The sequence below is a fragment of the Tympanuchus pallidicinctus genome, unplaced genomic scaffold (assembly GCF_026119805.1).
Source record: "Tympanuchus pallidicinctus isolate F22 unplaced genomic scaffold, pur_lepc_1.0 scaffold16, whole genome shotgun sequence".
Taxonomy (NCBI): Eukaryota; Metazoa; Chordata; class Aves; order Galliformes; family Phasianidae; genus Tympanuchus; species Tympanuchus pallidicinctus.
The window spans coordinates 19684257-19704458 of NW_026294679.1; the positions used below are offsets into that span (position 1 = coordinate 19684257).

Sequence of the window (20202 nt, forward strand, 5' to 3'; positions counted from 1 at the left end):
AGAAATGTCCCACCACCACTGACAGATATCCCCCATTTATCATTCTCATGTTCAAATACACTTCAAGGCCAACACCATTTCTTCCAGTTTCGTATGCTAGAAAGGGAATATGCCTAAATGTTAAGGGCTCTTCTTGCTCTCACTTTTCTTAAGTTTAACAACCACTCCAAAGTTTCTGCAAGGGTAGAATTGAAATTTCCAGAGTAGAAATGACAGTTAGTTGATATTATCAGCAGTACTATTTTCTACTGAGGTACGAAGCTGCAATCACAAGAGAAATGCAGAGTTACATGATGAGCCCAGTTCACTAGAGATGAAGTACAGACCTAGAGCTACCTGCAAGCATGATTTTATGGCAAACAAACAACACAATTTGGAAAAAAAAAAAACACAACTGAAGATGTATTCATTTTGCACAAAGGGCTGCAGTACAACCCAAAACTGAGAATTTCTTGCATATTAACCAGAGTTTTAGAAGTCAACCATAAATAGACTTTTTTTTTCTTTTTGAAGTAAAACACAAACTGAATGGGGGACTGATCAGCAAGTCTAGATATTCATCTGCGTGCACTATTTCTTTGATCGTAAAATAGGGGCTTCAAATGCAGCTGCATCTATTTTACTGTTCATTTCTTCATCTATCTTTGAAGGGAAGGCAGCAGATCAGTCTCTGATTACATATAAAGTATCTAAGACAAATCAGTAGTCCTAACTGGTGAAAATATATATACAATATTTTGGAAAACAGAGGCCTTTTGGCCTCTAAAAACAGCACTGAGATTCCATTTGCCCTCATCTATTAAACAGCATATACTTATATGCTGGTTCATAACTTCTGCAAAGGCAGAGAGCAGCTACTCCATAGCTGAAAGTTGATCAGAAAAATGTTATCTTTAGATGAAACATGCAAAACATTTTAATGCAGGTGTCAGCTTTAGCAAAACATCAGCACTTCCAACATTCGTTTACACACACTTTATTTAAAAACAATTACTCAATAAGATCTTTTTCTTGAAAAAGCTGTAAAACAAGTAGTTGGAGACCAAAATAGTATGGAATGTGTCACATCTCTCTTGTCTCCCTGGGATATAGGTTAAAGCCAGCACCTCACACAAGACTACTAAAATGTATCTCCAAACTAGTAAACAAACCCACAGTATGGAAATCTGCAGTATGACCTTATAATAGCTCATTCTGAATTAATTTTAGAGTCAAAAGATGCAAAGAGGTGAAGAAAAAAAATCAGTCTCATATAGTCTTCTGAATGCCTCTATTGTCTCTTTCGTCACACTAAAGTTCGCTCTGTTGTTGTTTTCATCTTTCCTTTCAAAATAGCCTCCTGCAGTTCTAAGCTAAAGATCTTCTTGGAGCTTCTATGCGACAGCTGTAGTATCTTAGCCATCTGTTTAATTTATATTTGCTAATGCAGCTCCTGCTGTTTTCAACTGACAGCTTTCTTCTCTCTTATTACCCCCACACGGGAATCATTGAACTTGCCAAAGTTTTCCTGTAGTCTTACATGTCAAATCAAGTCTGGTGACAAAAGGTGATGAATGAGGCTCCTACGCACCTCCCTTTCATTTTATTAAAAACATGAAAATTTCAAAAGAGGTTTTATATTAATTCTTTAAAGAAAAATTATAAAGAAAAAGAAAGGAATGGGCACAGAAACAAAGAGGGAGATAGTAAAGAGAAATCATAGCCCCTTCCAGTCAACATAGTAATTCTGTGGGAAGGTTGAGGCCGGAGGATCTCCAAGATACCATCTGAAGCAGAATATTCCTTACCCACTCACTAAAGCCACAATTCAACCCCTTCAGTCATGTATATGCACCTACCAAGCTAACGGCTTGGCTGACAACTGACTTCCCCTCACTTGCAACCAACGAAGAATCATAGAACATTCTGAGATGAAAGGGACCCACAAGGATCATCAAGTCCAACTCTTGACTTCAGCACTCTGCAGGTGAAAAGAATTCACAAATCAAGGGGAAGTGATGGAGAGCCAAAGCCCACATGTTGCAATGCCAGTAGTTATGCCATCCTATAAAACCTTCTGCAGAAAGGTGTGGGGGCTGCACCCTGTTCTTATTAAGAGACACTGGATAAAGACACAAATCATCTGCTGAAACAGTAAACAGCCTTATACAGTAAGCACAAATGCTACTGTCCCTGCAACTCCTCTAGAGCATGGTAACAGGAAGATTAAGGAGTCTATCCATGCTGAAAAGTGACATCAGGTTTAACACAAAACTTCAAAATTTAACGTAGATAATCCTGTTCTGCTAAAAATTACATTAGCTGAATCATGGTGAACTCTGCAATGCCTATCCCTAATGATGGAACACCACACTAAGTGATGACTAACCCCAATCCAGAAACAGGTAGACACATCAAACACAAGGAGCTGCACAAAAAGCCAACCCTGAAGTGTGACCGCTCACTGCTTCTAAATTTCCCCTTTTGAAGCAAACTGATTAACTGGTGAGGTACACAGAAACATGAAATGGGCACATCCCAAAGGCCTGGAAGACGTATGCTTTCTCATACCAGACAAGGTCCATCACAGCAGCTGATAAGAAGCTTGCAGGGAATACATGGAAGACATCAAGTCATAATCTCTTGTTACCACCCCTGTTCCCAGAAGATGATGAGAAATTAAATCGATTGTTCTAACATGACACTCCAGGAGCTGACTCCAACAATCATGAAGAATGCTTTAACTCTTTCACTGTGCTAAGACTTTCTGTTTTAGTTGTCTTCATCTACTCTAAGCTAGCTAGACTACATAGGGGAACAGAAGAATAGAGAAGTCAGATTAGGAAGGAAAGAATTAAGACATCTGGAGAACGAAGACACAAACATGCCAGAAGTTTTTCTATTCTGGCGATATGTTGCGAATTTTCATTCCAAAATTCAATCTTTCAATGATGTGCATGACTTAGTGTTTTGTTTCACAACAGCCTCAGAATCATTCCCACATGCCTTGAATAGAGCAGGACTTTATCCAGCATTACAGATCTACTACTTTGTAATTTAAGAAAGGCCTGGGTAAGTACATGATGCACTCATGCTTGGGAAGAATACAAATATCAGTGCAACAAATGGGAAGGAATTTGTGATAGTTCCCTATCTTGTGCAGAGTCATCCCACAAAAGTTTGAAGAATAAAGTAACTCGAAACTTTTTCTTTTGAAAGTACAGGAAGCTACTGCCAAAAATAACTACTGGTGCACTCTGGAGAAGCTTACTGCTTCATTTTTGTACCCTTACTTCTTGAAAAACTGTGTACAAAAGAAAAGCATATTGTACCAAACAGAAAGGCTAAAAAGGCTAAAATCTAAAACAACGTAAGGCCTAATATACTAACAGCTACACCACACATGAAGTTGTTACAGTCATTCCTACGCAGGAGATCTTGTCCAAGAGCTAGACAAGTTGACTTTAATTTTCTCTCTGTATATCAGTCTTGCCATCTATATATGGAAGTAAAGTCTGATGCACTTCAGTACTATCATACAGCACTACAGATATACAGCACAGATTCTATGATTTATAATACAGTGACAATACCAAGAAAAAAAAAAATCACCACACAGATAACACAGACCTGAAAACATGAAGAGTCACTACTCAGCATCTGTTGATTACTTGTATTTTATAGCATTCCATAAACAGCAATCAAGAAAGCAGAAAGGCAATACTCTACAATAATGTAGAAACAGATTAATGTCCTAAGTCACAGAAAAGTATTCTTATGACTTTTGTAAACATACTGAACAAACAACTCACAACATAGGAATTCTGTCCCACTATCTGCCTACCATGCTACTCAGGCCAAAATTAATTTTGACACCAATTCTCCCTTACCTCAACATGCGTATGCAACAGTCTAAGAAGAGCTGTGTTATATCCGATGCAGACTGAGTGAGAGCACCGCCAACCTGGGGAGAGAGAAGAAACATCACGTAAATATGAGTACCTGACAGTGTATGGCAGCAGCATCTTCTGAACGTTCTCTGGCCATGGTATCTGATCCACGTCAATATCTACATTACTGCAGTTTCCAGTTCAGGAAATTACAGTGAAGCAGATCTGATTCTGGTGCTTTGACTTGAATTCACTTTTGCATGCTTGCTAGATCCTCAGAGGATGCAAAAAAGCATTCGTGACTCTTTGGGCCAGAGGAATAACTTAATTGACCAGAAATCATCCAAAACTACAAACATAAAAATTGAAGAACTGTAGGTCAGGCAAAATATCCTACTTATTTTTCAGCCAGATTTTTTTCATTTTCCTTCTTCTTTCTGTGTTGACCACTACTTCGACTATCCTTTCTCCACAAGCTCCAGAAGAGAAAAGAACCTCTGCCGTGTGCCACTGCTCAGCCTGGTGCACCACACTGTCCCGCTAAACAGAGAGGATGAGGTGAGAACTGAGAAGACTACGCACTTCCAAATGAAAGCAGAACAGCAGTGAGCAGCAAGATGCTCTCCAAGGTGACCAGAAGGTGCCTTGCCCAGTGCAAAACTTTTAAAAACCCGGCGTAACAATTTTTTCAAAACCAGATATGGAAAACAAAAACTTCAGAGGAAGAAGGCACCGGATTTTACAACCATCAAGAAGAGTTAATTTCCTCTCTGTCAGCTAATACTGCCCAAGGATAGAACAATACTTTTCTACCCATTAGCAGCAAACACAAGAAAATATCTGCGCTGCTTCCTGTGGAGGTTATGTTATGGTAAGTACTGTCTCCATACACATCTCCCTTTGGACATCTTTCCACAGTTTGACAACAAAAGCTTATCATAACCTGTCTGGTAGGAAAATCTGACATTGCTTTGTTTTTCACAAAATACATCTGTTATCCAATGTAGGCCTGTAGATGATTTTTTTTTTTTTTTTTTTTTTGCATTATTCAAGTATAGAAGAATTCTGTGGCAGAGCTGAGGATGACCTGTCCTCTCAAACTTTGCAATAAATATTCTGAGCGCTGAACATCTCATGAGAAAACATCTGAACTACACACTTTATTCTTAGTCTGGTCAAACACCACTTGATACATCCCTCAGCCAAGCATTAACAAAGTCAGCTCTCCACTACACAATGGGGGATAGGAGTATCCACATGATTAAAAGACCCTGACCTCAAAATGCCAGTTAGGCAGAGCCTACAGCTTGTTATCTGTGCGCTGCACTTTGCAGTGCTCAGGGTCTGGGAGGTCAATCACCTGGAGTACAGAGCCCCATATGAAAACCCAGCTAACAAACCTCTCAAAGCAGAAAGGGTCACAGACATGTAATATGTTACTCTTTCATCAGTTTTCCCTCCTAGAACTGCTGTAACCATCAGCCCTGCTGCACAGAGTCTTGCAGAGCCAGAGCTGCAGCCCAGACGTGCAAGTTGTGGACTCCAGCTGGCTCCTGTGCCTCTAGCTCCTCCAAAACTGCTTTGCCACAGCCCATACGCTGCACAGCACAGAGACGTCACTCGTAGCTGTGAATAAAGCTGGCAGGGTTTCAGCAGGTCAGTTTATGGCCTGGGGTCTGAGCCATGCATGAACAGATACCCTGCTTCCAGGTCTGAGCCTGGGATTTCTGTATGGGTAACTTGCAACCTGAATAATCTACCCAGGGAAAATAAAGCCTTAGCTGTAAAAATTAAATAGAAGAAAGGCCAATTTTAGTGCCCACGGTTATTCATAGATCAAAAATTCATTCATCATGCTTACAAATGCAATGCATAATGCTACTCATCCACTGTTTGAAATCCTTTTCTCTCAAGCTCTGCCCGTGTGCATTCCTCTTCACTTCCTGGTAACCTAAAGGATTCCCCAAGTGCCACTTCAGTTAAGAGCACACAGATGATAGTCTCCAGGAAATCAGACCTGATTCTCCAGGCTCTCCTACATAGGCAAGCAATTATATACTTAGTTAAGCACAACTGCCCACATACAGACAGCATTTCAAAACCAGAGAATTAATACCTCAATACCACCCTGAACTCAGAACTCCCATAATTAGGTCATAGTCTTCCCTCAAAAGGCAATGCTAGTTCATTTTTAGAATAGAGGCAACAGTTTTCAACAAATTCCAAAGATTTTAAAGGTTTTACCTGTCAGAAAACCAAGTTTTGTTGCCCATCTGCACTTTTGGTGCCTAGATTAAAAATAAAAAGGCAAGTACAGCTGTTCACAGCTGATAAGGCCTCCTGCTACCGGCATCTATTTATATCCATGATCCAGAGTAACAAACTAATGTACTCTAAAAACCTAAAATAACTGTTAGATAAAATATGGAAATGGGAAGATGGGACTAGAAGCCATCCTCTTTACTGGATAAATCCCTTCCCTGTAAGCCAAGAAAGAGCAAGTTTGGTGAAGCTCATAGAAGATCTATACTCCTCTTCCTGAAGACAACTGCCAAAGCAGAGGCTGTCAAAATCAATTTCCAAGTTAGTGCATCAAGTCAGTACACTCCTGATGACATCCTGTTGGTTCTCATCTGAGAGTGGGGTGAGCACCTCTGCCAAACCAACTAATGCCTTTTGCCTAAGGTCACTGGTGTGCTGCTCTATGCACAGGCTCTTTGTGCTGCGCAGGAGTGGAGGCACAGCAGGATGATGTACATGACAGAATGACATACAGGAGCATAGTGTTAGCATTTGGGATTAATCTGATTTGTGGGGTTGTAAAGCACAGGTGGAAACACAAGAAGGAGCTCTGCAATAATAACAAATAGGTCCTGTGGTGTTAGGGTCATGGAGAGCACATACAAGAGAATGAAATAGAGAGGATGGAAAAAAGCCCATGTTAGCTTGGCCCAGAGCTGGTGTTATTCCTGAAGCTGAAACCCAGCCCAATTGAGTCTGAAAACCCCAGTGTAAGAGGGCATCACAACTCACATATATGTATGCAGTTATTAGGCCAAACTGAGATACTGCTTATAGGACTGCAGCTTGTCCTGCATGCATCTGTAAAACAGTACTGCTCAGTGCTCAGTCTGGTATCCCAGAGAGTGCTCCAGAGAAGAGTTAACAGCTGCAGGGTACAGTTTCACAGGAGCATAAGCCTGTCTTGATGGCTACCAGAATAAAAGGTCGGCCCAGATCCCTAGCTATTCACAGCACACTGATCCAAATAACTAATTCACCAAAAAATTATTATCAGTCAGCCAGATTCATGAGTTGATTGAATGCACCCTACAGCTGCCTAATTTCAGAAACTGAAGCAAGACAGAAATGCCAGAACTGTGGGAGACGAGAGCAACACTGACCTTTCCAGAAGCATGGTCTGAGATCACCTTTCACAAAATAGCACCTTACTGTACATACAATAGGGGAAGGCAGGGGATATTCAGGCTGCCTAGAGAACATCCTAGACCATCAGACCATGTTTTCTCCGGGCTACTGAATTTTGGGGGAAAATTCTGGTCAGGGATGTGCATTTTATCAGCTCTGTGCTCTCCTGTTTCTTCTACAGTGCTCCAGTGCTGAGAAAAACGCTTTAAGTTTTACTTAAAATAGAAGAAAATAACCCTTTCAGTTCTCTCTCCCCCTATTTTTATCCTTTTTGCTCTTCTGACAAATCCAGTCACAGCAAAAGTGCAGCATCCCAGTTAGGGAAAAAGCAATATACCACCAACAAACAATAATCAGGCTGGGCAGACCACTGCTCTGGATCATGACTAAAAGAAAGGATTTCATGGTGACAAAACTGAAACAGCCAGCAGCTGGTTTAGAGGCACACACAACACAACCCCATCTGATGACAAAGGGCCTCCCTCATGCTCTACCCTAATTTGACTCCATCACTCACTAGCCTGCTGTTCCATGTCTTCATGGTAAACTGACATCAAACATCTACTCAGAAATCCAGGATTAGAGGGAAAGTATATACATAAAAGAGATTAATCTCATTCTTGTCATGCTTCCTGTGTTATATTTTGTTTCACAGTTTTTCATTTTGATTTTGTGATCCAAATTTGGGTTATGGCAAGATGACAGCAATTTCAGTTGTCAAGTATAATGCAAAAAGAACAAAATAAAATTTCTCATCTCTGAGAATCCAATGCTTTACATCTGTAGAAAATGCAAATATCAATATTATGTGCATAATGCTTAGCCACTAAAAATCAGGCAGAAAATAGATCCCCAACATTGATCAAAATGATTTTAATCATGAAGTATGAAACAGAGGGACTGAGACAAAGATTACACACAAAAGCAAACAGAGACTGCTATGTTTTTCCAGTCAAACTGTCGGAAGTGTTGACCAATTATTCCAATTCCCCCATCCCAGAGGAGCAGTGCTACTGCAAACCTGAGCCTTTAACTAGCAGTCACACAGTTTATAGAGCAGCAGCTCTGCCAGGTGAGGGAAATGATCTCTTGCTGTGCTGACCTAGCACAGAAACATGTTTCGTCTCAGCTGGAAATTGTTATTACACAACCAGTGTTCTCAATACACCAGAAAAATAGCTTAGATACCCGGCATCATAGATCTTAATATTCCCACTATGGATAGGGCCATCGAAATTCCCACTGCCTCTCATTCCTCATGCACTTAATATGTTGATTTAATTAAATGCCTGTAATTCAGTTTACATTTTACAGGAGGCAAAAGGTAGAGAGATTCTAGTAAATGACACTTGAGATAAGAGAGCGAGCGAGTGGAGTGCTCATTCTTTGCATACAGGCCAGCCTGTAATACAAGGCTTAAAAATCCACTTGACTAGAGCAGGTAGGAAGATAGAAAGTCATTTGACAGTGTTTAAGTATATACACAAGTGAAGAGTCATCTTCCCAACAATGTGGGCAGACACCCCTCTCCGCTCAGGGTTTTTTCACAGCTGCAGCCAACAAAGCCGTGTCCTTTCTCACTGGCTCGGCAATGAGCAGCAGAGGATAGGAGTGAAACCGAAGCAAATGAGGTCAGTCCTGCATTGCACTCGCTGGGAAAGCCTGAAGCAGAAAGCCAGGCACTGATTCACTGAGGACGAGGGGAAGTAGAACATGCAGCAAACAGGAGGAGGTCTGGAGCAGGACCTCCCTCCAGCTGCCTGCACGTACAGAGCGGCCAAAAGCTTCAGGGTGAGACAAGAGAAGGACGAGAATTGGCTACTGTCTAGATGGGAGAGGAGGAGGGAAAGCTGATGGCAGCGGAAGCACGGCTGAGAATGACTGCAGGGAAAAACCAGCACATTTAGGGCAGAGGTAAGCAGCAGAAGGAAAGAAGAGACAGACCAAAGTCCCAGATAACACTGAAAAAATTCAGAAAAATTATTAAATACGCTCATTTCCAGTAAGGGATAACTGGAGTGAAACAGGAATATACTGTGAAAACAGAGATAACAAATAATAAACAACTGAAGAACAGTCAAATCATCCAGCAAATTTTCCTAGGCTTAGTGCAACAATTCCTTTGTTCAGTATTTTCCTGCAGAATTACTAAGTCCTCTGCACACTCAGGCAGTCGTTGTCACAGACATTATACTGGTGGATAATAAGGAAGCTAGAATAATACATTGGATAAATTTACTTTATTTCTGTTCAAACTAGCTGTAGCATTAATTGAGACGTTATTTAAACACATTAAACAAGAAGTTAGCTAACAATCTGTTAGATGGGCTTAATTAGAAATATGGAATGATTCCGTTCCTGGGAGGCTGAGCAGGCATGACAGTAAGACGCTCCTCAGCCTCCCTGTTGATGGATGCAGCATCATGATCTGCCACTGTTCCTCATACTGCCATTTTTGTTTGTCCAAAAATATCATTTATGTGCAACAGTAATTCCTAGAGTCAAAGATCCCAGGCACATGGACACAAAGGGCTGCCTATATCCCTCGCTATGACACACTCCTCAGGATCTGTGACACTGTGTTGTAGAGACACTGTGAAAGCCCCAACAAATTCAGTGATGGGAACTTACTGAGTCCCATGAAAGGGAACAACGCTGTCACTCTGGAATCCATTTGTTTTATTGCATTTTCAAATCCAACTTAATTCTGAGGCTTAAGGAGGACAGTTCAGGAAGACCACAGATTTGAAAAGCTGGGTTTTGAATAAGTAGCTGCAGTCGACGTGAAGTCACATAATATCTGGATGCTTTGCTTTTAGTGTTTGCATTTTGTACATTATAAAGGACTGGTCTCAAGTGTTTTGAGCTACTGCAGAATTAAGGACAAGTAAATTCAAGAAAGAAAGAGTGGCTAAGAGAACTAAACTCCATAATCCAAACTTAAGGCAAAGGGCAAAATGTTCAGGATTTCCATAGCTGCACAACTTAGGGTATTTTGCCTCTGGAAAAATGGAGACAACAGTACAGGAACACAGGGCATCAGCAGGAGTCACCCTTTGGGCAGCATAAGTGCCAGGAAGGACCACTGCATTGTAACAGCCACCACCTCAGCACCGATTACTGAAGTCAGGAGGTGTCCCTAGGTAAGATTACAAAGTGTCCTTTGGTGGTTAATAGTAACCACAGTATATTCATGAAAATCTTGGAACCTATAATGCATTTGACTGACATTTACAGAGGAAAAGTTACCAAACTGCTACTTTGCAACTCTGAATCTAAAATGAGTGAGACATAAACTTTTTTTTTTCCAAGAATAATTTAACTGAAGGCCAGATGGAATGAAACAGGGAAGCTACCAGAAGCATCCTAATAATAAAATTTCCTGTTATTTTTGTTGCTGTTAAGTCAAGTCAGTTCTCATCGGGGAAAAGAAAATAAACAAAAAAGAAAAGGTCAATCTTGGAAGGGGAGAAAGAAGAGGCATTTCAGAGGACAAACGGAATCTCTGTACATTCCTGCTGAAAAAATGGAAGATTTTTTTTAAAAGCTGAAATCTGTCAGAAATATCTGGAAATTTTTTTTACAATCTCTACAGTTATTAACATAACAATCTTCACAAACAGAGTGAAAGAGAAAGGTTGAGGATTTCATCTCGCACAAATTCATAAACAGAAAGGCGTATATTTTTTGTATAGAGAAGGCAGTATCTAAATTTTAAAAACCCCACAAGTTAGCAGAATAAAATGCCACGCACACCCCACCCTTGATGCCGACGCCGCCTCAGCTCCCTCAAAATCGCCACAGTAAAACAGCTGCTCACTCTTTCCCCCACCCCTTATGAATGGCAATATGATGCTGAGTGCTATTAGGAAGCTAATCCCAAACCACAGTATCATTCTGTGTCCCAAAGGACTACCCCCTTTTCTTCCCTGCATCGCTCTCAATTCCATCTGACATGAGTGACATATTTGATGGAGAAAAGAAGCTGCTGACAGTATAATTTTTGAAAATCTTTTTTTTTTTTTTTTTTTTTTTTTTCTTTCCAGTAGCACAGCCATATGGTTTCAAACCAGAAACCAAAGTCCTGTGTATTCTCACATAGGACTACAAACAACATAGTTCCAGGGCCCATTATGAACTCATCCAGCTCGAGAATCCCTAATGAGCTTTGTGGCAAAAATCATACTACGATTGTCACAATAAAGTAAACGAAGAACACTATGGTATATTCATACCTATTTCGTTTACAGTGTGTTTATTTGTATTTCATGCATATTCACATACACACGTGCCTCTCTGATATAGCACTGACAAAATTCCCTTTTAATACACCAGTGGCCAAGCTGCTAACCTATGAGCATTTTGGAAGTGGCTCACACAACAGGAAAAACAACCTCACTGCAGGAGAGCTCCAGCAGGGAGACAACAATCCAACAACAAACAGGACATAAAGCATCAAACAGAAAGTGAACTCTTGCAAAGCTCAGACAGATGCAAAAGCTGCCAGTGGTACCATGGGAAGATGTATTTGTTTAGCAAGCTCAGGAACATACAGACGCTATTCATACTTTGGTACAGAAATACTTATCAGTGCGGTACTTGGAAGAGATGCTCTGAGAGTTCAAATGATCTATCAGGCACAGCACAGCTTTTCAAAAGCACACAGAGCAATTCTCTATGTTCGAAGCCCATCCCTGATCACCAGCAGGAATTCCTGCCCTGTTTGCTCCTGACAGAGCAGCTTTTTGTTGAAAGGTCACAAAAATATTTTTCCTCTCCCAAAACCAGTGTATGTTCATGGAACGCTTACAGTTGGAAAAACGTTTGAATTTCATTCTAACCACTACTTCCAGAAGTGATATGTACACACAAACCAAACAACAGCAGGCAGACACTTCCCCCAAACTCTTATTAGGTGTCATCAGGCAAAACAACTATTCCTGTACACAAGACGGGCTTCAGCCTTTCACCAGAAGCCAGAACTCTCCCAATCCCTTCCTAAGCCATCATCACCTTGCAATAGAAGAAATAAATCACAACAAAAGAAGTATTTTTGGTGCAATTTTACAGCGCTATCATTTTGATTTTTCTGCTTTACAGCTCCGTTTTGTGCACTTCAGCAGTAACCTGAACATCCCATTCAAACCCTGGGCCTGTTAAATCCACAACTCCATGTATTTGTTATTAAAAGCACCCCATTTGGAATGCTGTTTTGATGCTCTCATAATAATGCCATGAATAGGCACCCAGTGTAGGCGGGGTCTGCAGGACCACACTAAGCACACACTCTTACTAACTGCAGCACCACAGGCAGGACATGAGACAGACAGCAGCCACAACACTCCACTTCTCAGGGGATGCAGTACTAAATTGAAGTCTAAAAGGTATATATAGGAGAGAAATAGATTCTGCTAGAGAGTGCATTGTATCTATTCCTTCCTTACCTTTCCCTTTAAGTTGCAGAGGTCACATCACCCCTCCAATCAGAGCCATAAGCAGTAGCAAGAGCCGCGTTTGAATTTTCTTTCCCTGGGAGCTCTGGGGAAGCAGGAGCACGCACTCAAGTGAGCATTCATGCCTCAGCCAGCTTGAGGACAAGGCTCTGCACCAAAGTCCTTAAGACCTTCTCACAGCTGCTGATTTCATCCAAGGAACTGAAAGAGCATCGCAGCAGGACACTGCCAGCCTCCTTTTCAGTCCTCTCTCCCAGGCTGCCAGTCTCTGGCAAGTGAAATGTCAAGAACCAGGAGGGGCGGTGTTTGGAGAAGGAGGGATAAGATTCTCACCATCCATCAACCTCAAAACCTATTCAGCCGACAACTTGAATGGGACTGGCATTTCATTCTCCATGGTAACACGGGATGGAAGGAGCTTGGAAAGGGAGAGTGAGAGGACAGACACGGGGAAAAACTGCAGAAGAAGGAGGAAAAGCTGAAAACTTTGCAACCCTTCTTTGCTGTGCAAGTTGCACATAGGAGGGGGAAAAGTCCTCTCCTTGCTGCATACCCCCAGACAAGCTGTCCTGCAGTCGGAGCAAGGTGCCCCTTCTCTGAGCAGTGCGATGATGAGGAGGAGGAAATCCTTTCTTCTACACAAAGACAAATGCATCCCGAATGCTGGGAATTAGGGAAAGTGGCAGATTTGGGGTGAGTGCCCTACAGTGAAGAGAACTGTCTGAATGGGAAGAGATGCTGCTGCTCCCTGGGCAGTGCTTTAATTCTGCAGATGGGAGCACCAGCACCGGCTCACTCTGTGCCAGCACCAACCACCGACTGGAACGGAGAATTAACATCACCCCTCTGCATGCTTCGTGTCTCGTCTGGAAGCAAATGCTTGACTGTTGCTTCTATTGAGCTCAATCACCCAGGGGCACAGACTCACAGGCTATTTCTTCCTTTCCAAAGCACACCAAAATGAAACACAGAAACAGCTAGGCTTAAAATCTAGGCAGAACCTTTACTGAGATTACAGGAGCTCTGGGTAATTCAGCTCTTTTAATGTTGCAGGCCTGGCCACCTTCTGAACTTTTTTTCTGCTATTTTACATTCATAACTTGAGCTGTCACAGCCAGAATGTGCACAACAGGGAAATTACATTTGGATTCATGCACGTTTGTGTTCCAAGCCGGCCCCATGCAGCTACTGAAAGAGTCTCTGGCTAAAGCACTTATGCAAGATAACCAAACAAAGGGCTGAAAAGCTCTGCAAATCCTGGCTGCTGCCATCTTATTTCTTTCTCAATTCTTTATACAGATTCTTTCCCAAAGGACACATTCAAACCTCCCTCCCCCACCCAAACCCACCGCCTCTCAATCCCATGTTTGTTCTCTCCTTGGTAGTGCATATGGGACAGACCGTTGTGCGGTACATAAGGTAATAGCTTTATCGATATGGTTGGCTCTGTGTTAAAGATGATATACAGAGCAGTTTTGAATTCTCTCAACAGTTACCTTGTGCTAGCAAATAAGTTAAAAAATAATCACATTTTTTTCAACCACCATTTTTGCTTCCATTGTTCCTATTTCAGTTTTGGAGACGCAGCTTTCCATTTCCTATAGAAGTCCTTATTTACCACTCATGACATTGCTGCTACCCATATGGCATTTTAATACACAGCTCCAGCCACTGAACTTCAGCCTTTATCTACGAGCCATTTCAAAGCTGAGTGAATACATTCTAAGAGTCAGAATCTTGTTGAAAACAAGCAGCAACCTCTGAGGGAATGATCCTAGACACTTCTGCTGCCACTTTCTATTGCTCTCCAATGCCAAGAGCTCCTTCACCTTAGGTAGAGGAGGGCAAATCTGCCTTCTGAAATGCATGCGAGGTGCATGGCCTAGAAGCAGTATCCTTCTTTCCTCAGAGATATAACAAGAAAAAGAGAAATGAGCCTGTTCCATTCTCTCTATACAGCCAAAGGCAACTAAACTGGGAGTGACACACAACAGTTGGAAGTTGTCAGCCTCCTCCCAGTCTAAACAGGCAACAAATGTAGCAAAATGCATCCACACAGATGAATTCCAGCTCTTTTCACTTGCTTCTGAAGATATTTCAGAATCCCAACAAGGCATTTACACCCTCGTTTTAAAATATTCACCCACATCAGTTAAGATGAGGATATTTAAAACAAAAACTTACTGGTTTTGTTTCATAAAGCAATCTCCAAATACTTTGTTATTTTGCTTTGGTTATAGGAGCACAAAAGGAAAAAACAGCATTTTTGCCACTTGTCACAAGGCAGGATCATCTCAGCACTTGCTGTTCGCTCAGCTTCACCTTGATCCTCTTCAAGGTTTGAAAGCGTTATTGTTTATCTGCAGCACAGGGAAGGGATTTTCTTTCTCTCTGAAGTTGACTCCAACATACTTCAAAGACTTGCCGTCTACTAGTATCACTTACTTGTCCTGTTGTGATTCAAACACTACACCAATGGAAAAGAAGTGCTCTCTCAGATCCATTCCATCAGTGTAGTTTAGGCAAAGGGAAGGATGCTAACCACAGTGTTATCAGTATTCAGAAATGTACCAAAAAGCATTCCAAAAACACATTTCAAATCAACCATGCTGTCCCATTGTGCAGTTTCCTACAGTCACCAGAAAGGGAGCATAGATATGTCTCACCAAGATCTATGGTTTGGAAATAAATCTGCAATGAGTAGGCTAAAGTTAGCACCACAAGGCACCCTGCAGAGGTACTGAAGTGTGGAGGGAGGCATGCCCACACAGAATCAGGGTCTCACCCAGCTTCCCAAGCAATAGAATAAACTGCACAGTGCAGCCAGCATTCAAAGCGCTGCCCACCATGTGTGTCTGTCACACAAGAATAGAAGCTGGAATCCAGCAATAGCTTCAGGCTGGCTGAGAGCGAAGCTGATTTTGGTTCTGGTCGAGTTTGGTGGTCTGCACACAGCTGTCATGTTACAAAAGCCACTGTCCTGACTGGCCACAGCATTACAGGGCAGAGAACCAGCAGAGAGCTGCTGGTGGAAGCAGCAGAGCAGCCCAGTGCACCTGCTCTGGGAAAAAAACAACAACTGTGAACCCCAAAACTCAACTCACTTTTTTTAAGCAGATGTCTGCTCTGAAAAAACACCTTCATGCCCTCCAAGAAAATTAACTGAAGTTACCACACTGTAACAGTGCTATGATTTACCAACAGAACCTTTTACTGTGGCTATTCACTAAAGTAGCATATTAAAAGGACAAGGTGAACAGTCCTGTTACATTAAGAAAAGAAACAGAATTAAAACTTAGCAGATGTGATAGATTTTGAGTTACCCTTATCAGCAGAGCACAAACAGAGCCAGAATTTAGTGTCCACATGAAGATTTCTGGAAAGATATTTTAATACAGTGCAGAGATATCCCAGACCGACTCACATGGCATATAAAAACAGTGGGAATCAAATACTCCCCTGCTCCTGCTCATGACCTTGAGGGAAAGCTCATTCAGTCAGATATTTCATACCTACAAACACTCATGGAAAGTGGTACTACACAATAAATTAACACAAGAGCAAAAAACACTAGCAAAAAGCCAGAAGAGAGGAGCGACTGGCAAGGCAGCCAAGCCTGACACCCACAACTCAATGCTGACTGTTGAGCTGCTGTGATCCTCGATGCCCTCATTTCATATAAACCAGAACCCTTCAGCCCCAGAATAATGACACATTTATCAAAGTGACAGGGCAAAAGGCTCAAGTTCGGAAATCTCCACCCAGGTCTAACAGCTATCCCAATGAATACTACGTGCAGAAAAAGGCAATGCCTCTTGTTTACACACCTCTAAAGACAATTTGTAATCCATGTGAAAAAAAAGAATATATAAATATACACTAATTTAGATTTATGAGCACTATGAAATAAAACTCAGATTTTGCCCGGTTGAAAATGCAGATGTGAAAAAGAACAAGTAGGAAAGACAGATATTCAATTATAAAGAGGCAGAAGACAAAACAGCAGAAACAGCTGGTCATGAATCTTTCAAAGCATATATTAGAAGAGCTTCTCAGAATTTAAAAAAAACCATGGTGAGAATGCGTACAAAAATCTTCCAAGAAATCCAGAGCTCAAAAATTCCAAGGACAACATTCTGGAAATCCAACAAACCTTGATTTAAATTGACAAGCATAGGTCAAATATCTCTGAGCTATTCTCAATAAAAGTCATTTCAAGGCAGGAATGAATACAGCCAGAGAGTGGACAAACTGAGTTGACCCAATTACACAACACAGGTCATCAACAAAAAGCCACGTTGTACCACTGAATTTCCCATTTCCCACTCATGTTCCACTTTGGACACACAGCCCCAAAAGGAAAGGGATGGACTTCATTCATGCAATTTTATCAGAATCTATTTCTCTAATGGTAGGAGATCATAGAATGGTTTGGGTTGGAAAGGACGTTTCAGATCATCTATCTCCAACCACCCTGCTATTGACAGGGATGCCTCCCTCTAGAACAGGTGTCTTGAAGCCCATCCAGCCTGGCCTTGAATGTCTTCAGGGTGAAGGCACTCACAACCTCACCAGGCCACCTGTTCCAGTGTCGCACCAACCACAAGAGTGCCACAAAATGAACCTAAAACAAGGGTTTATTAAAAACGTCTCCAAAAGAGTCAGCATTAGTTTATTAGGCTAAAAGGATAAGGATAAATATCTTCTGAATCTGATGAAATTGAAATTTAAGAAACACTTGAAACTAAATCTTTCTTTTCTCCTTTTTGAGTGTTTTTAAAACTTTTCATAAAATACCCACTTGTATTCAATATCATCCATTAAACATTCTTTCCCTAACTTTAGGAAAAAAAGAGCAAATACAATCATACGAAATGTTTCACAGGAGTAATACAGAAAATCACAACCAGAGTCCTAACAATTTCTTTGGCTAATGCTTTCTGAACCAATAGACACAGAGTCACCTAAATCTGTTATCCAACAGCATGCAATTGCAATGTGCACTAAACACAAAGGACCCATGGAGAAGCAAAAGGACTTCTGTGAAGGAAGAGCTTTCAGAAAAGCATTAGCAGCCTTTATGTTTTGATCTCTGAAATCTTGTATCCTCAGTAAAAGTTTTCAATAATACACATCCAAATGTTTGCAAGCAAGTAAATATTCACTCCCTTAAACTGAAAATCAAACGGTATTCTTACAAGGGCACAATCAGATGTTTTCATTGAGTATAAATCAAACAGCTGCCTGCAATTGGAAATGGAGGCCAAAGATGTGTAAGAAATGCCTTTTTTCCTTGCAGAAGTTTTTCCCTGACTTAAGGGAAGGTTTTACTTCAAGAAATGAATGTAACATTATCCAAATCTACAGGACCTACATCCTTAATGGGTAAATTTACAAGACAGTATTTGGTGTCTTTATTTTCTTTTTTTTTTTTTGCTCCCCAGAATTTCCTCTTGAATATAACACATTCTGTGTAAGATTAAAACAGGTACAAAGGTTCTACAAACCAAAGTAAGAACTTCATGGTATCTCTGCAAATAAAGCTATCTTGGTACAAGAAGCAGAGGCATCAATGCAAATGAATCAGCACTAACTGCTATTACTAACAGTGCAAAAAAGAAAAATGCTATTCCTTGATTTTAAGGGAGGTGAGAAAAGACTGAAAATTGCATGAAGTGAATCTTACAGAGAAATGAGATAAAAGTTTCAGAGAAATGTGCCTCAATGTGTTTCTGTCTAAATTTCATAATCATACTTAAATACAAGCAATATATGATATATGCTTGGGATTTAATACATTACTTATAGCACAGCACTAAGCTGCATCTTAAAGATCTATACCAGTGTAACCAATGCAAAAAATAATTGGTTTTTTTCTGGGGGGTTGGCAGACAGATGAATGGAGAGAAGGCATCCTAACCAATCTTCTTGTTTCAGTACTAAATCAGAATCTCAACAGCTTAACTATCTACAAATGAACTTCTCTGAAGAAGAAACTGATTTCATTTAATTTTGTACCATTCTACAAACAAGAGGGCAGTATTTAGAGCAGATGGCACAATTTACTTCCCTCCTTCTGCTACAAATACCAAATCTCATGATTTCTAAACTGTTTTCTAGTTTTGCACACAATGATTCTGGCTGGTACAGAACAGAAAAAGCAAGCTCAAACAATTCCCAACATGCCAGCTGTGCAAAATGTTGCAGATAAATACAAAAAAACCCCAAACTATAAATTACATATTTTTACTCACCTCCACTCCCAAGATACCAAAATAATGCAAGAACCCACCAAGGTGCCAATGCAGATGCGACCTAAGGCACTGACAAATGAATAACTTCTATAACTTTCAAGGCAATGCAAGTTCCCAGCTGCCTGCTTTCTTTCCCCAGTGTAATAAGATGCAACACGAACTCAGTTTACAGTATGATGCCATATTTTGGCTGGAAGGCGTAAGAGATCTGGATTTAACAATGTGTTAAATCAGAGCATAGCACCTGTGCCTTACTTTTGGCCTGCTTGATTTCCCCAGGGGCCAAAGACACGCCTGCCACCTGGAGATGGGCAGCTGCCTGACTCGCTCTTCCCAGCACAGCTACACGGACTTCAAGTCCCAAACCTGACTGTGATGGTGGGGAGGGAAAGCACTTTGAATGCTATCAAGTGCTTCAGTGAAAAGGGATAGTCCCTGAAAGAAAATATTTAACACTGTTTACGTGCATCTCTCTCATCATCTCCTCCCACTTGCCTGAGTTGATGTAAGAAACATTACATTATAATTCAGACAACTGTTTCCAGTGGCCACGTTGCAGACAGAAAGATCAACACCTGCTGCAAAGAGACACGGGAGGCTCGGCTCTCCTGCAAAACACTCCACAACACTCCTCTAAGCCGCAGAGAAGGTTCTCATCAAACGTTTGCATTCTCTGAAGCTGTCTTACTGACAAACATGGTAATACGATGTGTAATGAAAGGGGATAAAGCCTTGCTTCCCAGAAAATAAAATCAGACAGCTGATTTTACCGGAGGAAAATAAGGAGGCTGCAGCTCTCGCTAATGGCTTTGTAAGTGTCTAATTTCTAAAGCTAAAAGCTTCCTACACTTAAGTGATGAATTTGGAAAGGAGAAATTAAACAAAGGTGTGTTACACACACTGTCTCACAGGCATGTTAACTTCTGCCTCTTCTCTGAGGGTAATTTGTATATTGCAGCTTTCTGCATTTCACAATTTCATCGTCATTTGGAGCAGCAGTAATGGAGACATGTTGCTGAAAGCACTTCAGATTTTTTAGGCTGACCTTCTGTTCACTGCTTCCCCACACAGATGAACGCCAAAATACCAGATCAATTCTTCTGTCCCACTGCCTTTCTTCTCCAATCTCCAAATGTATTCAACTACTCACAAATACTGTGTGACTGCTTGGAAAAACCTACTATATATATCTCCCTC

At 41.1% G+C, this 20202-nt stretch overlaps 1 protein-coding gene across 1 annotated transcript in view; it reads right to left on the bottom strand.

Annotated features, from left to right (window-relative positions):
* Positions 1-20202, bottom strand: part of NDST2 (N-deacetylase and N-sulfotransferase 2) — a 127637-nt gene that overhangs the window by 75449 nt on the left and 31986 nt on the right. The window contains exon 3 of the mRNA XM_052678225.1: positions 3870-3943. The gene's annotated coding sequence lies outside the window, so the exon portion shown is untranslated. The remainder of the gene's footprint in view (positions 1-3869; positions 3944-20202) is intronic.